The 20,286-nt window shown below is 38.2% G+C and overlaps 1 protein-coding gene across 7 annotated transcripts in view; it reads right to left on the bottom strand.

The window, feature by feature from the left end:
* The window catches only part of Ctnnd2 (catenin delta 2), an 858,282-nt gene that overhangs the window by 398,926 nt on the left and 439,070 nt on the right, over positions 1–20,286 (bottom strand). The window lies entirely within an intron of this gene.

The following is a 20,286-nucleotide window of genomic DNA, read 5'->3' as shown; positions in this document are numbered from 1 at the left end:
CAAACTAGATAAGTAAATTTAGTTTGGAAATGTGAACAACTTTCATTGTATATGCAGGCTCTCCTGCATGCCCTCTTTTATATGTCAATAATTGATGAGAAATCCAGATGTCCAATTACTGACAGACATCATTTGGGAATGATTTTCTATACTGATTTCACCAGATCTTTTCCTCTGATCAAGCAGCTTCTACGAATAGCTCATCAGTTCCTCAAAAGTAAGTGGATTTTATACCTTTAATCTGTACCTTAGAGGTAGCTTCTGAATATATTTGTGGCGGGAAAGGGAACTCTAACAGAAATCAATGCTCGCAAAAGCCATGATTGATGTCAATGAACACAAGAATAGTCCTTTAAGAAAGACATGACTTTTACAGGGTGTCTTGCTTCTAAGCCAACCCATATTAGCAAAGTGGAAAATAGTTTCACAATGATAAGATCTACAGACAGAATTGATATATGAAATGATAGCTTTACAAATTTATTCCCATGCAACTGCCTAGCATTAAAAAGATGTAATATTATACAGAAGCAAAATCAAACTATAAAGTTCAACCCTTAACACAGAAATGTAATCCTATAATCATTGTTTTAAAGTTTATAAGACAGGTTCATTTAGTAAGTGATATTGAGTATAAAGAAATTCCACTTTAAGTTCAGGAATTACCAGAGTAAGTCTGAACCATAGTCATCTTAGCTATTTTAATCCTCTATGAAGACTATTATTTATTATTTTCAAGAATGTGTTATCATAATTCCAGTGTTTAAATATCAATCTCACTTGGAATTTTCAGAAGCTGGACTAGAACTCAGGCATACTGATTCTGATCCAATGCTTCCTTGGGTCAGAATCATCAATAGCACTTCTTTAACACACACAAACCAGAAACTTACAAGAGCAGAAAACATATAGGCTGAACTGGGAATCTGCACTGAGTAAGGAGCTTCTGGGATGATCCCCATGGCTGCTGATGTTTAATTAATGATTCACTAAGATTTCAGAGCTGCTCCAAACTTCAATTCTTCTGTATTTTAAAGCTGGACACATGCTTGAGGTAAGATAACATTCTAAGTGTGTATGTACAAGCCATGGATTTGCATAAAATACTTTCATATTGTGGTAGACTGAATGATGGCCTTCTGACCCCAAGAGATTAGTCTATATCCAAAGCTTGAAACCTGTGAATGGTTCTTTACTTGGTAAAGGGTTTTTGAAGCTACAGGTAAGTTAATGATCTTAAAAAGTGATCATTAGTGATTATCTAAGAGGACTCTAAATCCAATAACAATCTCTTTATAAGACATGGAAGAACAGGCACACAGATGTAGGGGAGATGGCCAAGTAAAGATGGAGGCAGAGACTGGAATGATTTAGCACAAGCCAAATACTGCCTGATGCCATCAGAACTTAGAAAAGGTGTGAAAGGAATCTCCCATGGGAAACTGAAAGGGAACGTCATCCTCATAACACCTTGATTTTTAACTTTTGATCTCCACAACTGTGAGAGAGTATGTTTCTTTTGTTTTAATCTACCTGGTTGTGATAATTTGTGTGGCAGCCCCAGGAAACTGAAATGCTGTATTTTTTTCTGGTACAATAAAAAAGTTTTCATGTTATATCCTCCAGGATTTGCTACTATTTCTGTACCACTAGAGTCCTTTTCCAATGCAGTTATTTATTATGAAGTGCTTACTGTATACTGGATCCTGCTATTTCACAACAATTGCAAAACTCTTTTTTTATAGATGGGGCTTAGTAATGTTAAATAACTTAACCACACCTCATCAGGGACTCAGCAGATTTAAACTAATCTGCACAACACCAAAACACTCGTCATTCACAATCTAAAATCATGGTGGGAAACTCACTCAAATCAGTGCAAGTGAGCCAGTCAATGGAAGCACCCCCATGCTGCCCCCATGCCACCCCCAGGGCTCAGCAAAGTCTAGCTCTTTTCTTACAGCCCCTTGCATGTAAGTGGGTTTGTGGAGAAGCCTGTGAGAAGAAGTGACAGGTGTCACTTCCGGCCCAAGCACACAGGGCAGGAATGAGGCCTTCATGCTCTTGCATAAGCTCTGCATGAGAACAGGTTCCTCCGTGACCACATGAAATTGAGACTTATGTCAACTCACAAAGAACATAGAGCACAAGTGAGAAGTAAACCATTGTTGTATTAAAACTGAAACCGAAGGATTGTTTGATTCTGTAGAATAGATGTCACAGTGACCAGCGGAGATATGTGCCATCATTTGCATCTACAAGGCATTTCTTGCTTCTCAACCTTCCATCTGTACAGTTCAGAGGTGGATAAAAATGTTGGGGCAACCTTAGCACAAATAGGGTGCTCATCCACCGTTACAGGTGATCTCATACATAAGGCTCCGTATTACTCTATTATATAACATTTATTGTTCTGTTCATCTCTTTAAAAAGTGTTTCAATTTTATGATGCAACAGAAACAAGAAGAAACATTTTTTATTACAATTGAAAAAGTACCATTGACAGTGAATATTAAACCAACCTCTCAGAGCAGAGGCACCTTCCTTATGGGCAGACAAAAAGCATTAATCACTTCAATGGTTTCTCTTATTCCTTTAGCACAGTTAAAATGCATTAAAAGTATGACTGATCACAGAGAATAGAAGTCCCCAGAGAAAGCTGGTTTGGATTTTATTTCCTTTAAGTGCACACTTTCCTCTCTCTGCTAGGCTATTCTATGCAATTGCGTATTTTGTGTACTTAATTTTTGTCTCAAAATTGCTGGAAGGTGGGTGCTTTTAAAAAAAAAATCAAACAAACTATTTATTTATTTATTTAATATGGATTATGCCTATGTCTGAGATACTCTCATATCAGGTGTTAGAAATTACCTGCAGTAAACTATCTCTCAATTATATAATTGAATTTAATGTCATAGAAAAGTCCATTTTTCAAATGGTGCAACTTAAATGCATTTTAAATTTTGGGAAATAAAGTTTGCTTTCATTGTTGAAACAGAGGTCATGTCTAAAAAATTAAATTTAAGAAAAATAATAGATGTAATTTCAATCAGTCCACAGGTACTTAAACATACTACATATGTATGAGTTCCAGTAAAAAGTGACTGAGGAAAATATGAATTTATAACAAAGACTGCCATAAATAGCATTTAACCTTTAAACAAATGCATGCATCAGAAATTCTAGAAAGAGATCTTAGAGATAATACATTAAAAACACAAACCCTAAGGCTAGAGGTGTGGCTCAAAAAGAACACTTGCTGCCTAGCAAGCACAAAGCCCAGAGTTCAAACCCTGATATTGCCAAAAAATTTTAAAAAATTAAAAGCAGAAGAAAAACCAAACCCTAAAAGCTAATACTTGTAAAGCTCATGCTTTACACCAGGTAGTGTTCTGAATGATTTACAGTTGTTCTTCAGTCTGAACCCTGGACTTTACACCTGCTAAGCACATGCGTGAAGCTCCAGCTACACCTCCACCCCACGATGATAAAGCTTTTGAAGTATTGTTTCCTAATTTGTAGGAAATGAAACCAAGATAAAAAAGATGCTAAAGAAGTTGCTGGAGGTCCCACAGCAGGCAAGTAGTGGGGCCAAGATTAAGATCTTGGCTTCTGGTTCTAGAGTCCATGTTTTGAACTGTTGGAGTCACACATCTGGCTGAATCAGAATTGAATTCATATGTGACTAAAACGTAACAGTATAAACCAAGTTGAAAAACAGCTGTAATGCATGTAAGTAAAAAGGGAGTTTCCAGAATGTATAATCAACTCTTAAAATCAATAATAACAGAGATTAAAAATCAAATGAAAAGAAGGATCAAGAAATGTGCACAGCTGATACATAACACAATAACCAAGTATGAACATGTTAAAGGAACTGCAGTAAAACTAAACACACAATGCTTCTTTATACCCTTCAGGCTGTCAAAAAATTTGACTGTCTAATGGTACTGAGTGTTAGAGAAGAGAAAGGAAGTTAGCTATCTGTTTTGTAGGTAAGAGAGCAAGCCATGAGGCAATACCTGGCAATGACATTCATGCAAATAACACACCTTGGAAGGTAAAACGAATTAGGCAGTTCATATGTAGTTCTGAAAAACAAAATCTAAAACAATTCAAGCTGCACCTAAGATTTGTATTAAAAGATCCCAATTCTGTGATTTTTAACATTGAACACACAATATTATACATAAATACACACAACTAATCCGCATACACACAGAGAGAGTTGGAGAGGGACAGGGAGAGAGAACATGTATACACAGACTGAAAAGGTGCCAAATTCATAATGGTGAGTCTGAGGAAGAATGTAAAGAGTGCTTCACTTTGGTTTTAAAGTTTATTTTATGAAAACTAATAGAAAGACGTGAAGCTATTAGTACAAACATTAATTTAATTATATCTTTGATAGTTGAGAAAAATATGATTCTTGTACTTAGAAATATGTTTAATTAAATGCTCAGGTGAATCCTTGTGATTATGTAGTTCAAGTGGTAGAGTTGCTTCCCTAGCAAGCACAAGACCTTGCATTCAAACCCAGAACTTCCCCTCCCCCAAACTCCTTGCAACTCCATTCTATATAATATTCTTGCCATTATTAGAAACACTCATAGTAACCCAAATGAAGCCAAACCATTTTGAAATATGTAAGTACAAGTAGTAGAGGGAAATAAGGATTAGAGATACAATTCTTTCCTTTCTCCCTTTCACATGTGAGGAAAATCACAGAACCACTTTTACAGTGTTTGAAGTTTGAGGCAATTTGGACATTTCCAGTAGCAACCATCAATTTCCACATTCTGAGGGCATGAAGTAGGGGCAAGGGGGAGCTAGTTTAAACCTTCGAGTTCCGTGAGAAGTGATTTTCATCCTGGCCACTTCCAACACGATAGCCTTCCCTACTCACCTCTCGGCCATTTTTAATAAAAACATAATATGAAAGTTCAGAGGTTTCCTTAATGTCAGGAAAAGACACAAAGTGAAGCATTACTACTGATCCTCTTATGAACCTGCTCAAATACATTTTCTTATTTTTATTTTCAACTTTTTGATGCCCAATCAATCTGCACACTATATCATGGGAGCATTATTGCTCCCTGTACCTTTCAAAATGAAATAAAGCTAGAGAACTATGAGTTTTTCTTCTGCTTTCAAGTTAAGCAATGTACCTAAAACATAAGGAAGTGCAACTGTTGTAAAATAAATTGCTTCCAAGCTAATGTTTGATGCTAGCCTACAGGAACAAAGACCCTTACATTGAAGATGTCTGTATGACTTGACCTTGTATTCTATCAGAAAATATTTTTAGTAGGTGATTTTGTGGCTCCTCACACGAATAGGCAATGGCTGCAAAATAAAAAGACCTTAGTCCAAAGTCTCAAATACTATGGGAAAGTATGTGTGTAGTAGAAATGATGAGAATTGGTTCACAAGGAGTTTTGCTTTAGGTCACACTTGCCCTTTCACAAGCGTGCTGTCCCCAGCACTCATTAGTTAGGGCTGGTGAATGACTCTGGTTCCCCCAAAACTTTTTGGTGGAATTGATTTCTCTTTAGTCAGTGCCTTGTGGCCTCTATCCCTGTCTATGAAATATTTCTAAATGAATGCCATAATCTCTCTACCATGCAAGAGTGTCTCTTTCTTAGATTACATATTTTCTTTTAGCTTTAACTACTTCTATGAAATATATAGCTGTTATAAACATTTTTACAGGGCTATAATCAATAGTAACAGAACCACCAAGCTTCTCAATCAGGATACAACTTGTGTAGTTGTCAGGAGTGTGGGCTCTGAAGCCAGACACACTAGGTTTGGAGTCCAGTTCTGATCTCTCAATTCACAAAACTCTGGGCAATGCTTGACCTCTCTTGGTGATAATGTGAAGACTAAATAAGCTTCTTTTTTTTATAGGTGATTAAATGTCAGGTGATCAAGAGCCTGGTCCATCTGGAGGAAGTACAGAACTGTTTAAAATGGTTTGTAAATTATGACAGGTCATAGTTATAATCAATCATAATAAATTAATATCAGTGTTGATTGATCATATCTTATGCTAATCTTTTTCAAACCTTGAAGTATACTGCAGTCTGCTGTGGTAGGGCCAAATGGGAGCAGACTTGGGGAAATGGGAAAATTAAGAAAATACTACGTGCAGTTCCTGCACCTGCGCTGTCAATCACAATCAGTCCCAGCTATGATGGCCCAGGAAAGTTTCCACAGACTCTTGGTGAGTGGTACTCCCTGTGACCTTCAGGGACAGAGAAGAGGGAGAGCATCAGCTCTCCATGACTTCTGCTGTAGCTGGACATTGAATGTCCCTTATAGGTTGGTTAAAGTTCCCCAGGATGGAGCTATTGGAAGGTGGTGGAACCTTTGAAAGATGGGGCTTACTAGGAGGTCCTTAGTTACTGGAGTTAGGCCCAATATAGGGAATGTGGGACTTTGGACCTTTTCTGTCTTTGTTCCCTGGCTCATGAGGTAAGCAGTTTCATTCTGCCATTTGCTCCCACTGTGATGTGCTGCCTTTCCACAGGGCTAAAGGAATGAGTTCAATTGATCATGGACTGGAACCTTTCAAACTGTGAGCACAAATTAACTTTTTCTCCTTGTATGTTAATTATCCAATGTATTTTGTTTTATAGTGATGGGAAGCTGATTAACATAACTTTGCAGTCAGGTAGGGACTTCTGGGGACAAGTGCATGGAATTGCTGGGTGAAGAACTGTGTTCAAGATACTTCTGCACACAGGTTCACAGGACCCTCAACAAGCCACTGACTGTCTTGAAGCTTCAGTTTCCTCATTGTTAACATGGGGGTACTGCTAGCATTTTTCCCACAGGGATCTTATGAAAGTTAAGTATAAAAAGCATGTGAAACCCATAGAATTCTGCTAGGAACATAAGACACGTTACTACTCTCTTCCTAACCTCCCACCCCAAAAAAAGCAAGGCACATGATCACATGTGGAGGAACAGAGCCAATTCCCAGAAGTGAATGAAGTTCAGCCAACCTTGTGAAATTCTACTTGTCCATGTATGGGGACCAACAAACGTTATTGCACAAATAAGTCACAGGCCGTGTGGAATTTACATGGTCTATCTTTCTTTCCCACATGAAAATGGGGAAGAATAAAACAGTGTGTTATTTACAAAGAAAGATGATTTGCTTTTAAATCATAAGTTTTCCAATCAGTGTCACACAGGAAGCCTGTCCTTGCAATTGTCATCGTTCTTGCCTTAGTGAAAGCTGTAAGGACCATTTCCTACTTTCAAAACCATAGGAGGAAATATATCAGACTCAAATTGTTTTATTAATTTCTCTTTAGTTTCAAGCAGAATCAATCCATATTTCTAAGCTAATTTTGTTGGCATTGGTGACTGACAAATTATCCAAGCAACTGATATGGAAAAATAGTAACATCTCCCCTCTGCAGCTTTGACACATATGGCTCCTGTGTTTATCACAGAGGAGCACAACACCATCACAATTGGGAGCTAGCCAGCTAGAGTTAAGCAATACAGAAAGAACATGCATTGTGCTTGTTCTAATTCCTTCAAAATAAATACGGCAATTTCTAACAACCAGAAAGAATTAGCTCGAGGCTCCATCATCCAAAATGTGCTATCTACACAAAAGCCAAGCTCTTACCGTGGGAAAGAAATCCATTCAAGCTTCTTGTCTTCAAATTTGTTTTACTGTTTTGTACTTGATTGTAACTATATTACAAGAAGCATATTATGTATAAAACTCAAGATCAGAAGCAGAAACAAATGGGGTATTATAAAGTAGAAATATCTCGTGTTATATCTCCTTCTATAGTTTTCTGGGAAACCTCCCATACATAGGCTAGATTTTATTTTTAATGATTATTCTAGTACACAGGACATTTACCACAGTTGAAGCAACATTTCCAACAATGTTAGAAAATGAAGTATCATAATGCCTTTGCTTTCCAAACCATTAAACTGAATAGTCTACACAGTTTATGTGCTAACAATACTGCACTGTATGTTGTTATTGATAATTCTACTTGGCATTCTTTATAATTCACAGTTAGGTGTTGATTAACTTGAACACTTCATTCCCTGAACCTGACTGTGAACAGAGAGTTCTCTGGATTCTGCAGTTGGATCACTTCTGACTAATTTTTTGGTAGGAGAAGAGTAGTTAGTGGGCTTACTGATAAATGGCAAGGGTGTTCCAAATTTTGGTCCTTTGCATCTTTTGCATAAAATACTTTTGCTCCACAAATTATTCCTGTGAGATTATTTCGTTATGGTAGCTCCTTAAATTTAGGCACAGTTTTAGTTAGAATATTTGATGAGTGAATATTCATAGTGGATCTATTCATAATTACCAAAGGTCATCAATAACCAAATATCCTTCAACAAGTGCATGGCTAAGTAAGCTGATCTATCTATACTAAGGAAACCTACTTAGCAGGTAAAAGAAAGGCTTGTTGGTGTATGCAACAGCAATAACTCTCAAAAGAAGTACACTTGGTGAAAAAGCAAATAATATTCTTGTCACACAAAAATTATAGAGCTGGAAAACAGAGTAGAGTCTGCAGGTATGGGGCTAGAATGAGGGAGCTTTGCAGTGAGGGAGCTGTCCTAAATCTCGATTGTGCTGGTGGTTACACAAAGCTACCTAACTGACAAATTTGCATAGCACCAAACACACAAACATACGTACACACAAACATACGTACACACAAATGAGTGCATAGAAAACCAGAGAAACGTGGATTATACTAATGTCATTTCCAGGTTGTGATATTATCCTGCTTCTGTAAGATGTTCCTACAGGAGGAACCAGGTGAAATTTCAAGTGATCAATCTGTGTAATTTACTTTACATCTTCATATGAATCTGTAACAATTCCCAAATTAAAAGCAAAATAAATTACTGGAGTATGGTTTGGTAATACTTCATTTTCTTTCCCCTGAATTAGGTTTTTCTGTATTCAAAATACTACTTAATTTTTTTCTCATGTAATTATTAAACTTGGATGAAATGAAGATTGGGAATAGTGGAGTAAAGACAGAGAAAGGAAGGAGAGAGAAAGAATGAAAACAATCAGAAGTCATTGTTCACTTTTGATTATTCTTTTCTTCATTCTTATCAGTCAGAGCTCAGATGGCCTGCTCTGGCTAATTTCTGCCTTGTTCCATGAGAGATGGAGTTATCACCATCACTGAGACGTAACACTTCACTCACACTGCCCATTGCCAATCAGATACAAGGAAAATGTACTGCCATTGAAGAAAAACTCAGGCCATCAGGACCCAATACTGTGCATTGCCATATGTTTTCAGGACAAATTTAAACGATCCTTTGGCTTACAGTGCTGATGCAAAGTACAAGTCTTAATGCAAGCTGTGCCAGTTCAGGAGATCTCATGCAATATAACTAACTGATTCTCTGGCAACATTCATTCCAGTAAGGCTGTCCTTACTGAACAAGTATATCCCGGTGGTTACACTTCTGCTCTTGTTAATTTTCAGGGAAACAACTGTCTGCTTCATCCCCTCCAATCCACTATCCTGACTCTTGGAAAATGCTCTCCTTGATTGTCTGTTGCTTTCCATGTTTATGGAAACATTCGCCATCTGACACTTGAAACTAAAAGACTGGGGCGGCATCTCCTCTCTCCCCATCTGGATGTACAAAGCAGGTGTGTGTATCTTCAAGTTCTTCTTTCAGGAAAGAACAAGAATTATCTCAAACAACTGTACTGCCAGCCAGATATTTAAAATCATTTATGAGTCATGAATTAAAATATTTTACTAATGTTTCTAAGATGTTTAAGGTACATCTTTTCACAAACAATTGTTGACACACGTTATACCCATTTTCCATTATAAATGCCTGCTCAAACACCCTTCCCCAATTGCCTTGTTGGAGCTTTTTGCCTATATCTCCTGTGCTGGTATAAAGAGCGCCACACCTGGAAGATATGAGTAACTCCTCCCAGGAACAAAAGCTCCCTCTTTATCTAAACTTTGGTAAGGCTCTTCTGAGGTTTTTTTTTTTTCTTTTTTTTTTGTCTCCAGTGTCCTGGTCCTTGTTTGTAGAGTGCAGTTCTGGTAAGAACTCAGGATCTCAGTTTAACCACCATCCCCCACTCTTGATATCTGATCAGGCTTCCATCCTTCACCATCCCCCAGGTGATGTCTTATCACTCTAGCCTGCTTTCAGAAAGAATCCTTTTAGATGGGTTTAGTCAGAATCCCCCTTTATCTGTAGTACTTTTCATAGGAATTTTCCATCACTTGGCCCAGCCTTGCTCATCAGCTGTAAATTCTCATTTTGCATTGCTGCATTTGGAGTTGAGCCCAATCACTTCTTCCTACTATCAAACCCCATTGTAATTATTGAAGACAGTCTTCATTACCAGTCTTTAAAAACTGTCACTTAATTTTTAATGGTGGTATTTTTAATAACCACCATAGTCCCCACTCTCTGAGGGAAACATGGACAAAGTTGCTCTTCTTTATTCTAGATTCCCATGCATGTACTGAGGTAACAGTATCAGGGCCAGCTCCCTGACCTAAGAGCTCTGCAGTTGCACAGGGCCCCTTGCTCACAAGGTCCCATGCTGAGTTTTAAGCTCTACTGCTGCCCTCTAGAAACTTACCGAGTCTGTCTTTGAATATTTTTTTCAAGTGAGATCTGATGGCGCAGTGGACCAGGCAGATGTGTGAAGGAGCTCTGCACAATTCACATATCCTCTGTTTCTTGCTGCCTTATTCACACAGAGCATTTGCAATGACCTACTACTACATCATCATGTGAGTAAAAGTGAACACAAGGGATGCGGGAGTGCTGACAGCTCCAAAAGACCAGGCTTTCCCTATGAACCAAAACCCGCCTTGAGTAAAGAAGGCCGGGTATTCTAAGAAACATGAATGATCAAGGAGCTGTCATCTCCCTTACTCATGTTCCTTCCTTGTGTCAGCCAACCACTCAAGCTGAAATGATGACCAGGAAGGAGAGAGAAAGTTATGGCAGCCACAACTCTCTTTCCTTTTAGACCTTTCTTATGCATCAGTAAGAGGATGTGGGTAGAATATGTTCCTAGCAGGGAGTGCAATAAAAATAGTTCAGACAATTTTGTGCAGTGTTTTCACTGTTCTGATAGGAACAAAATATGTATGCACGTATGGGTTATGAAATATGGACTCTATAATTTCAGTGATTCCGCATGCAGGTTAAATGTTCTTATATTTGCATTTAAATCTGGATTAGCACGACATAAAGATGAATAGTAAAATTTGCCATAACTTAAAAATTTAAATCTTTCTTTACTTAGAATTGCATTAAATAGTAAGCTGAGGAAGAGACAGAAAAAAAGCTTTCAATTTTTTTAAAGGTCTTGAATATTATTTTTCTCCTCCTTTGTGCACAGGAGGCCCTGAATTTGCACTGGGCATTTTGAATTATGTAAACAGGATCTGTCACAGACAGCCATTGTTGTAACTAAGTGGTAATGTATGTAACAGTCCCAGATGCAAATCCCACTTGCACCAACCCCTCCCTGCCTCTCTTCAGCTTCACTCTACCTACCTGCCTCAGTCTTATTCTTCCAGCCTGTAGGGATTATGTGCCAATCAATTATCTCCAATGTCACTGACACTGATATCCTAAAGCCGAAATCTAATCAAGGCAATCCTTACAATCCTAATTCAAAAGCCATCGTGGTAGCCCATTGCTGTGAGAGTAAACCCAAGATCAGGACCTGGTAATCACAAAACACGTGTCCACAAATGGAAGTCTGCACAGTTAGGACAGTGCTGGGTTTGCTCTTAATACTGTAAGTGTATCCTTTGTGTATGTGGCTGAATTTTGTCTTCTTTGGAACTGTACTGTGACCAGAAAGGGACAACACTTTTATTATACTTCTGTCATAAAGCATCACTGGAATAAATAAGTAATCTACTGAGTGAATATTTAAATTTGTACAACCTGTTTCTTTTATTTCTTTTTTAGGGGGTAGAGAACTCGGGGCTTTGCACTTCCTAGGCAGGAACTCTACTATCTGAACCATGCTTCCATCCCTTTCTGCTCTGACTTTTGGGAAATAGGGTCTTGCTTTTTGCCCAAGCCAGCTTGGACCATGACCTTCCTATTTTAGGCTTCCCACTGTTTCTGAGATGACACATACCACTATATCCAGGGTTTTTTTCATTGTGATGTGGTCTCCCAAACTATTTGGCTGGAAATATGATTATCCTAAAACTTTCATGTAGCTTGGGATGACAGGCATGAGCCACCATGCTCATCTATTGGTTGAGATGGGGTCTCTCAAACTGCAATGCTCTAGATCTCAGCCTCCCATGTAGCTAGGATTATGGGCATAAGTCACCAGTGCATAGCTATGCAACCTGGTTTTGAGTAAAAGTATTCAGCAATCAGCTGCTGAGATATCAGAATACCGCTTCAAAGATCACCCTACTATTCAGTACTTTAGGTACTTTTTATTTATCAGTGCATCAAAGCAAAACCTTTTATGAAAACAGTGCAACCTTAATTTATATTTTTATACATCTAAATTCACATATGACCATTTTTTTCTTAAAGTCAGAGTGTATAATTCAATTCAAAACAAGACAATAGTGAGCAAAATTATTTATGTTTGTGGAAAGAGATGTATTTGCACATATGAACTTCAAGTAGGGCTGATTTTGTCGTGTTTTATAGTTATGCCTTTTGCTTTTTAGTTGTTATAATCTGTCCATCCTACAGACATGAACAAACTAATTTTCCTCTCTCTAATTAAGCCCATTACAATATTTCATTCACACAAGCTTTCTGCTAAATGAAACATTATTTTCACTTATAAATGTTCTATGATGTGTTCCTAGTGGCTTCTAATTGAGGACAATTATAAGAAGATAAATCAGAACTCACCAGTGACAGTTGTCATTAGCCTGTCCCTGTTCTGCTCCTAAGGGCACCATGTTTGTTTAAAGCAACAGGGCAGAGCAGGACCTGGAGTGAGTCTTGATGAACAGATCAGGAAATTCACAGCCAGAAAGGACATCCTTCATTTTTAATTTGTTGATTTAATCTGGCTAGAGAGGAGCTGACAAAATCCTCATCACCTAATGTGCTTAATGGTCTAACTGAAGTGAGTCAGTGGTGTTGATTTAGTTTCTATTGGGCCCTTTTCCAAGTCATGCAGCTCCTCACAAATTGCTTGAATGTGCCCTTGCCTCAGAAAATGCACCAGGAACAATAAGACTGACTTTGTGTACAAAAGTAAAGTAATGAATCTCTAGGAACAGTTTTGAATTCTTCTTGAAACACAGGTCATTATTAATTTAGGAGAAAATGATAGCTTCATCAGAGTCAAGGGTTCATTCATCTTCTGTTCCTATTCAAGAAGAGACAACTAGGATTTTTGTTTTGTTTCAGTTGTAGTTGGTGGGGTTGAACTGCATTTTTCCCTACAGGAAGAATGCAGGTTGAACTGCATTTTTCCCTACAGGAAAATAAAGTGACTTAAAAAAAAACTATTGAGTTAATAATATGAAAAACACAGACTTCCTTGTAATTGACGTACTGATACACGTGTGCACACACACACATATACACAAAGACATGCACAAACTCCATCACTATCACCAATAATAACAGCAAAACAAGAACCTTCTTTTCATTCTAATTTAGAATTTAGGGCAGTATTTTGCATCACAAAACAGACACGAGAAATGTTAGTATTTAACCTTAAGGTTACTATATGGGAAACACAATTTTCGTTTATCTGGATAAAATAAACTATATGTAAAGGTCAGAATTTGTATTTCTCCCTTATTCTCCTTTTCAGAGATCCAACCAAAAACATACCATACTATGAACATGAATTGTGTGTTAAAGGATGAGAGGTTTTATAGTCTGGGTCTTTGAAGGGTAGTGTCACTGATGGAATGAAAGGGTACACCAATACTACCTATTGACAATTAGTCAGGAAACTCTTTATATAAAATAAAACAGAATGTATTAGCTATTCTTTTCTTAGCAGTGGAGGTTTTACAGACTTTTTCTTCTTATGGAGCCTTTTTCTGGAGGAAGGTGTCACATTGCTTATATGCCAGGAATAACTGTTCTACAACTAGTAGTGTGACAGGTGACAAAGAGTCCTGGAAGGTGAACTGAGCTAAAATCACCATAAGACTGTATACAGCACAGAAAACCAACCAGTAGCTGTTGGCTAATATCCCAAAGTTCCCATACAGTGGTTAATCCTGGTTAAACAAGTCTAGTTAAAGTAGACATACCTGGGTCAGCAACACATATAACAGATTAAAGTCAGCCAAAAAAATTCTTGCCTAGTCATCCACGGGATGTCAATTTCTCTTCCTTCCCTTGACTCTGGACTGGTCAGTGACCTATTTAAACTAATAAAATACAATGGAAATGGAGCTTTGTAACTTTCTAACTTCTGCTAGCTGGGCCTTGTCACAAGAGACTGTCCCTTTTGGAAGCCAGCTTCTATTCAAGAGGTTTAGCGACTCTGTGGTGAAGAAGCCCAAGAGAGCCATGTAGAGAAACAGGGGCCACGCAGAGAGGCACTGAGGTGCTAGACACATAAGAGAAACCCTGCAGGACTTTCCTTTTGTCCCAGGCAGTACAGCGAATGGCCTCAGTTAATCCCATATGGAACAGAAGAACTACATAGATACTCCCTGCCTGCATTCTAGACCCTAGGCTCCTGAGTAAGTAAAATCATATTGTTAAAGACAATGAGCTTTGGGAAAGTTTGTCAAAAAGTAATTGATAGTCATCCAGGCGTGGGATTCTTGCCTATGGTCACAGCCACTCAGGAGGCAGAGGCAGGAAGATTATGAGTTCCAGGCCAGCTTAGGCAAAGCAGGAGCTCAATCTCAAAACCAAAATACATGCCAGGCTTGGTGGCTCATGCCTGTAATCCCAGCTACTCGGGAGGTAGAAATCAGGATTGTGGTTCAAGGTCAGTCTGGGCAAAAAGTTGAGACTCCATCTCAAGTTGGGCGTGGTGGTGTGCACCCATCATCCCAGTTATGTGCGAAGCAGACAGGAGGATTGTAGTCCAGGTCTGCCCAGGTTAAAGTGCAAGACCCTATTTGAAAGATAATTAAAGCACAAAGGAATGGGGGCATGGCTCAAGTGGTAGAGTGCCTGCCTAGGAAGTGCCACGAGCTGAGTTCAACCACCAGCACCACCCCTAAATCCCAAACCAACAAGAAAACCAAAATACAACTAGAAAGGTAGGAGGCCTGACTCAAGTACTGTATCACTTGCCTAGGAAGTGCAAGACTCTGAGTTTAAACACCAGTATCAGAAAAAAAGAGTAGCAGATAACCAAAACAATGTGAATATCCCAGAACACTCCTGGTTGACTCCTTGCCAGTCAACAATAGTAAATGAAACTGGTCCAATGATTGACTTTTAAATTTACAATACATAATTATTATTGTATTTTGTTTTGATGAAAACAAATCCTTGAGAAGCACAGGGTTAAACATTCCCTACTGGCTTCATTGCATCCAGAGTCAATTAATCTTCTATTCTGTATAATTCTATATTATACAACATTTCTGTATAAAGAAATGTTGGATGCATACTAGATATACTCCATACTAGAATTTCTGAATTGAAATTTGTTTTTTTTTAAAGTTGAGTGCTTAAGTCCTGTTAACTTGAGGAAAATTACATGGAAACAATGTATAAACTATAAATTAATAGCTGGCTAACACAGAAAGTGTTTTAAATTAGCAGATATTGAACTGCACTAGGGAAGGAAGACACCTGGGCAGAAATGTGGTTTGAATGAGGTCTTGGAAGACATGATGGGGCACAATTAGATGGTAGCATGGAGAGGAAGTGCATGGGAGGGCTGGTAAGGCAGATTTCCAATTTGAGACAAAAATGAAAGAGAAATAAAAATAATTAACTTATTTAAGGCAGTTTAACATTTTTAGATACCAGCACAGGTAAGTATGATGGAAATATTTCTTTCAGTTCTGTTGAGGTGGTGAAGGGAGAGAGAAGGGTGGGAATTTTAACTGGACAGTGACAGTGGGGATATTTCCCTGACATAGGATAAACCAAATAAAAAGATATGCAAAACAAAACAAAACCAAAAAATGAGGTGACTACAGGGCTCCTTGCTTTGGACTTGTTACTACTGTTCGCTGTTGTGTAAGAGTGTGTTCTTGCATGAGCAGATATCTTAACATCTCAGGTGTTTCTAGAAAGAATGTTGTTGGAATACATTATTTAATGAAATCTAATAGAAAAAAACTAAAGCCAACATGAAATTTGTGTATTACCGTCACATCACATTTTTCATAGGAGTCCTGTTTTAAGACTATCATATCAGTAGTAAACCCTACATTAAAATAATTTACAATAACTAAAAACGTGCTCAAATTCATTGGTGATTATAGAGGCAAATTAAAACCAAACTGAGATATTGGTTCACATCCACTTGAATAGCTATTTTGAAAAAGATTAACTCTGCCAAATGTTAGCAAGGCTGTGAAGCCACCAAAACTCAAATAGGTTGTTGTGGGATGCTAAAACTGCAAACACTGGGGAAAGGTCAGGCAAGGTTTTTGAAAACTATACCGATATCTATGCAACGACTCAGTGATTCTAGTCCAAGATGTTTTCCCAAGGACGATAAAACAAAGATATTCGAAATCATTTGTGCAAGAATGTTCATGACAGCTTTATTCATAGTTGCTCCAAACTGGAAGAGTCCAGTGTTCATCAACAGGAGGATGGATAAAAAACAGCTACTGTTTTATACCAGGTTCCTCAGCAATGCAAAGGACCAAACTGCTGAGGCAGGCAACAGCCTGCAGGAATCCAATAGCTTTATGTCCAGTGCAGGACATCCTGTCAAAATAATGTGGAATTCTCACACAGTCAAAACTTACCTATGATAGGGAAAATCCAAATCTGCACTGCCTTTGACAGAGTAAGGTGGAGATTTAGGGGAAGGGTCATCAACCACCTTCCTGGGGTGATGGTGTAATGTTATGTATTGAGGACGGTTTGGGTTACACATTTGCGTGCATTTGTTAAAATTTGTTGAATGGTACCCTTAAGATTGTGCACTTCCCTATATGCAAATTGTACCTCAAAGGGAAAAACAGAACTGAAATAAAAATTAAACTGGCTGTCAATAAGTATGGTAAAGTGTTTAGGGGAAGTGCACTGATATTTGTGACCATGCAGAATGTAGCAACAAATGCAATGGACAAACATTTGGAAAAAGAATGGAGAGATGACAGGTATATGATAAATTAGTGGCTCAAACATGCTATGTGGGACATCTGAAAGGAGAAAGCAAATTCCCCAAGCAAGCTGTGTAAGCTAACGTAACTGGCAACTGTACAGAAATGTAGCATGTGTAGTTATAACACACACAATAATTTGCAAAAGGCTTGAAGTTGTTTTTCTCCAATAATCTGAATATAGTATTTTTTCCTACTACAAAAATATCAGAGAAAATCAGTGCCATTCAGGGGTATGACTATTTTGGTTGATATTCTACTTAGGGGTGGGCAACCTTTCTGTCGAGGGTCAGATATTTCAAGCTGTTCAGGACAGAGGTCTCTACTGCACTTATGCAGCTCTGGGCTTGCAGGGCAAAAGCAGGCATAGAGAAAACCTTAAAAGTGAGAATGGTTTTGTATTCACAAAAACAGACAGGAGGTCAGATTTGGCTCTTTGACTGTAGTTTGTCAATTCTATCCTATGGGACTAGACAGTACTGATACCTAATGACTTTGCAACCTCACGTCACAGATTTCACGGTATTTACAATGTGAATATTGACGTCATAGTGTATTTAATGAGTGTGTCATCTTTCTTTTCCCAAGCCCTCCAATTCAAGTGACTCTAGGAACATAAAGTATACCCGAAGATTTTTTTCTTGTAGACTATTTTTTCTGGTTGGGGTTTGTTTGTTCAGGATTCCAGCTCTTGCTTTCAAATGCTCACATTTCCCAGTTGCTCGAGCACCTGCTAGTGGAGACTTCAGTGATCATGAATAATGGCTTAGTGAGGATAAAATGAGAGCTGTGAAGATCACTGAGATAAGTGACCTTGGCAGAAGAAAGAAGGCCTGGCAAGTTGGGTGCCTCTGTGCTTATGCATGGCTTGTCTTGCCGACCTGTGTGGCCAGTGTGGCACTCTTTTGTGTTTGGCTGTACTGGAGATTGAGCTCAGGACCTCAAGCTTAATAGGCAAATGTACTACCTCTTGAGCCATACCCCGGTCTGAATGTACTCATCACTGAGCTTCCTCCTCCTCCATGCTGGCACAATGGGAGAATTAACCACTACCAGGACTGAGTTCCCACAGTTCGGGAACCTACACTGTTGATGAAGTTGTGGGAATAGGACCAATGGGCTATGTGTGGGTAGGAGAGAAAATCACCCATCATAAAAGTTTTTTAAATGGGAAAGTTGAATTTTATGCTTGAACTGAGAGAAAGCTCACTCTCTTAGATGTCATCAAGAAGAGACCTTCAAACCCACAAGCTGATGCATCAAGTCACAATTCACAAACTCAGTTTGATATTGGAAGAGAGAAAAATCCCATTATATAGACTATACCTGTTAACATGAGTGTTATTCATTGTGAACAATATTTTTAAGTATTTTTACTTGTGCCTACATTTTCTTTATCTAGAATTCAGAAGATGGTCATTGTCAGTGCCTTTTCAAAGACGTTTACTGCAGTTGTCTTTGGTTTTCATTAATTTATAAAATAAATAGTATCTTGCAAAGTATCCATCACTTCATTTCAAATTAGGGGTAAAGACATAAGATATTTACAAAGTGCAGTTTTGTTTTGTTTTTTATTTTCTGTACTGGGGTTTGAATTTAACCACTCCACTAGCCCTTTATAGTGAAGGGTTTTTTCTAGATAGGGTCTTGTGAACTATTTGCTCAGGCTGGCTTCGAACTGCAATCCTCCTGATTTCTGCCTCCTGAGTAGTGAGGATTACACCAGCACCTGGTTACAAAATGGAATTTTTAAAAATTTCTGCAATCATTGGTGGCATGGCTCAAGTGGTAAAGCAACAGCCTAGCAAGCCAGAGACCCTAACTTCAACACCCTGTATTGCTGACAGCTTAAAAATGACACACAATTTTGGGGCTCTTTTATTTTCCTGATGTTTCTCTCAGTAAGTAAAAATTAATTTGTAATGGAAATGAAAACTGTAGCACCTCTTTTAACAGACACCATCACATTTTATTTATTAGGTAATTAGTCATGCCTTAAAATGTTAACTTACAAAAATAAGTGATGGGTATCAGAAAACGCAGGCCAGTCTTTTCCACCCAAGCTAAGTATGCTTGAAATTTATTCTTTTCCTTTATTCCTACCCCCAGAGCAAGTCCACAGAGCAACTAAAAAGTGGGTATGTTTAAAAGTTACACATGTAGAATGTCTTAAGATAACTCTGAGTTAAACATCTACATGTTGACTTCAAGGTGTAGACCACACTACCACAATAGGGGTGCACCTAACTAGCAGCAAACCTACCTTTTCCACCTAGGGAATAGCCTTAGTGACAAAATAACACTTCTTGAGGCAGCCAAGACTACAGTCAATGAATGGGCTTCTCAGCACCACATTGTCATATAAAGCTCAAGTCATACGAGCTTTTTGTCCCCAGTCACGATTCCACATGCTTGAATCTGTACCAAATTAACTCCACAGGACATGGGTCTAGTCTGCAGGGGGTGGGTTCCTGCAGTATGGAGGTGAGAGGGTCCCACAGACCATATTGGTTGCAGAGGTTGGATCTTCTGCCCAAAATTTAGCCATAAGTTTGGTGGCACCCTTGTTAGTCATAAAGGGGAAGTCAAGTATTTTTTCCTTTTCATTCCTTTAATTTTTTGTTAATGGGACCCAAAGAAGAAGATGGAATAAATAGATGAGGACAGTTCCCATGGATAATTTGAGTAATGGTCAAACTCAGGCATTTTTTAAGAGAGAAAGATGAGGGAGGAGGGGTTATGCCAGGATGATTGACAATCAGAACAGTTCTAAGCAAGCCAGGAGTAGGTTTCTTTCCCAGTAAACAACTGGAAATCCAAATACTCCATCATCTTCCCAATGTAACTTATTCCCCTTCATCTCTACCTATTTTTTCATAGACTTCAATGTGTATTAAATAGTAGCTTTGCAACTGCTCTAGTTAATGGATAGATTTGTTCACAACATCAAAATTCTCTGTGATCAATATTTTATAATAGCTTAAAAAGAAATGATGTA

The sequence above is a fragment of the Castor canadensis genome, chromosome 6, assembly GCF_047511655.1.
Source record: "Castor canadensis chromosome 6, mCasCan1.hap1v2, whole genome shotgun sequence".
NCBI lineage: Eukaryota > Metazoa > Chordata > Mammalia > Rodentia > Castoridae > Castor > Castor canadensis.
The sequence above is the reverse complement of the archived record's forward strand: the minus strand, read 5'-3'. Positions and strand labels throughout refer to the sequence as shown.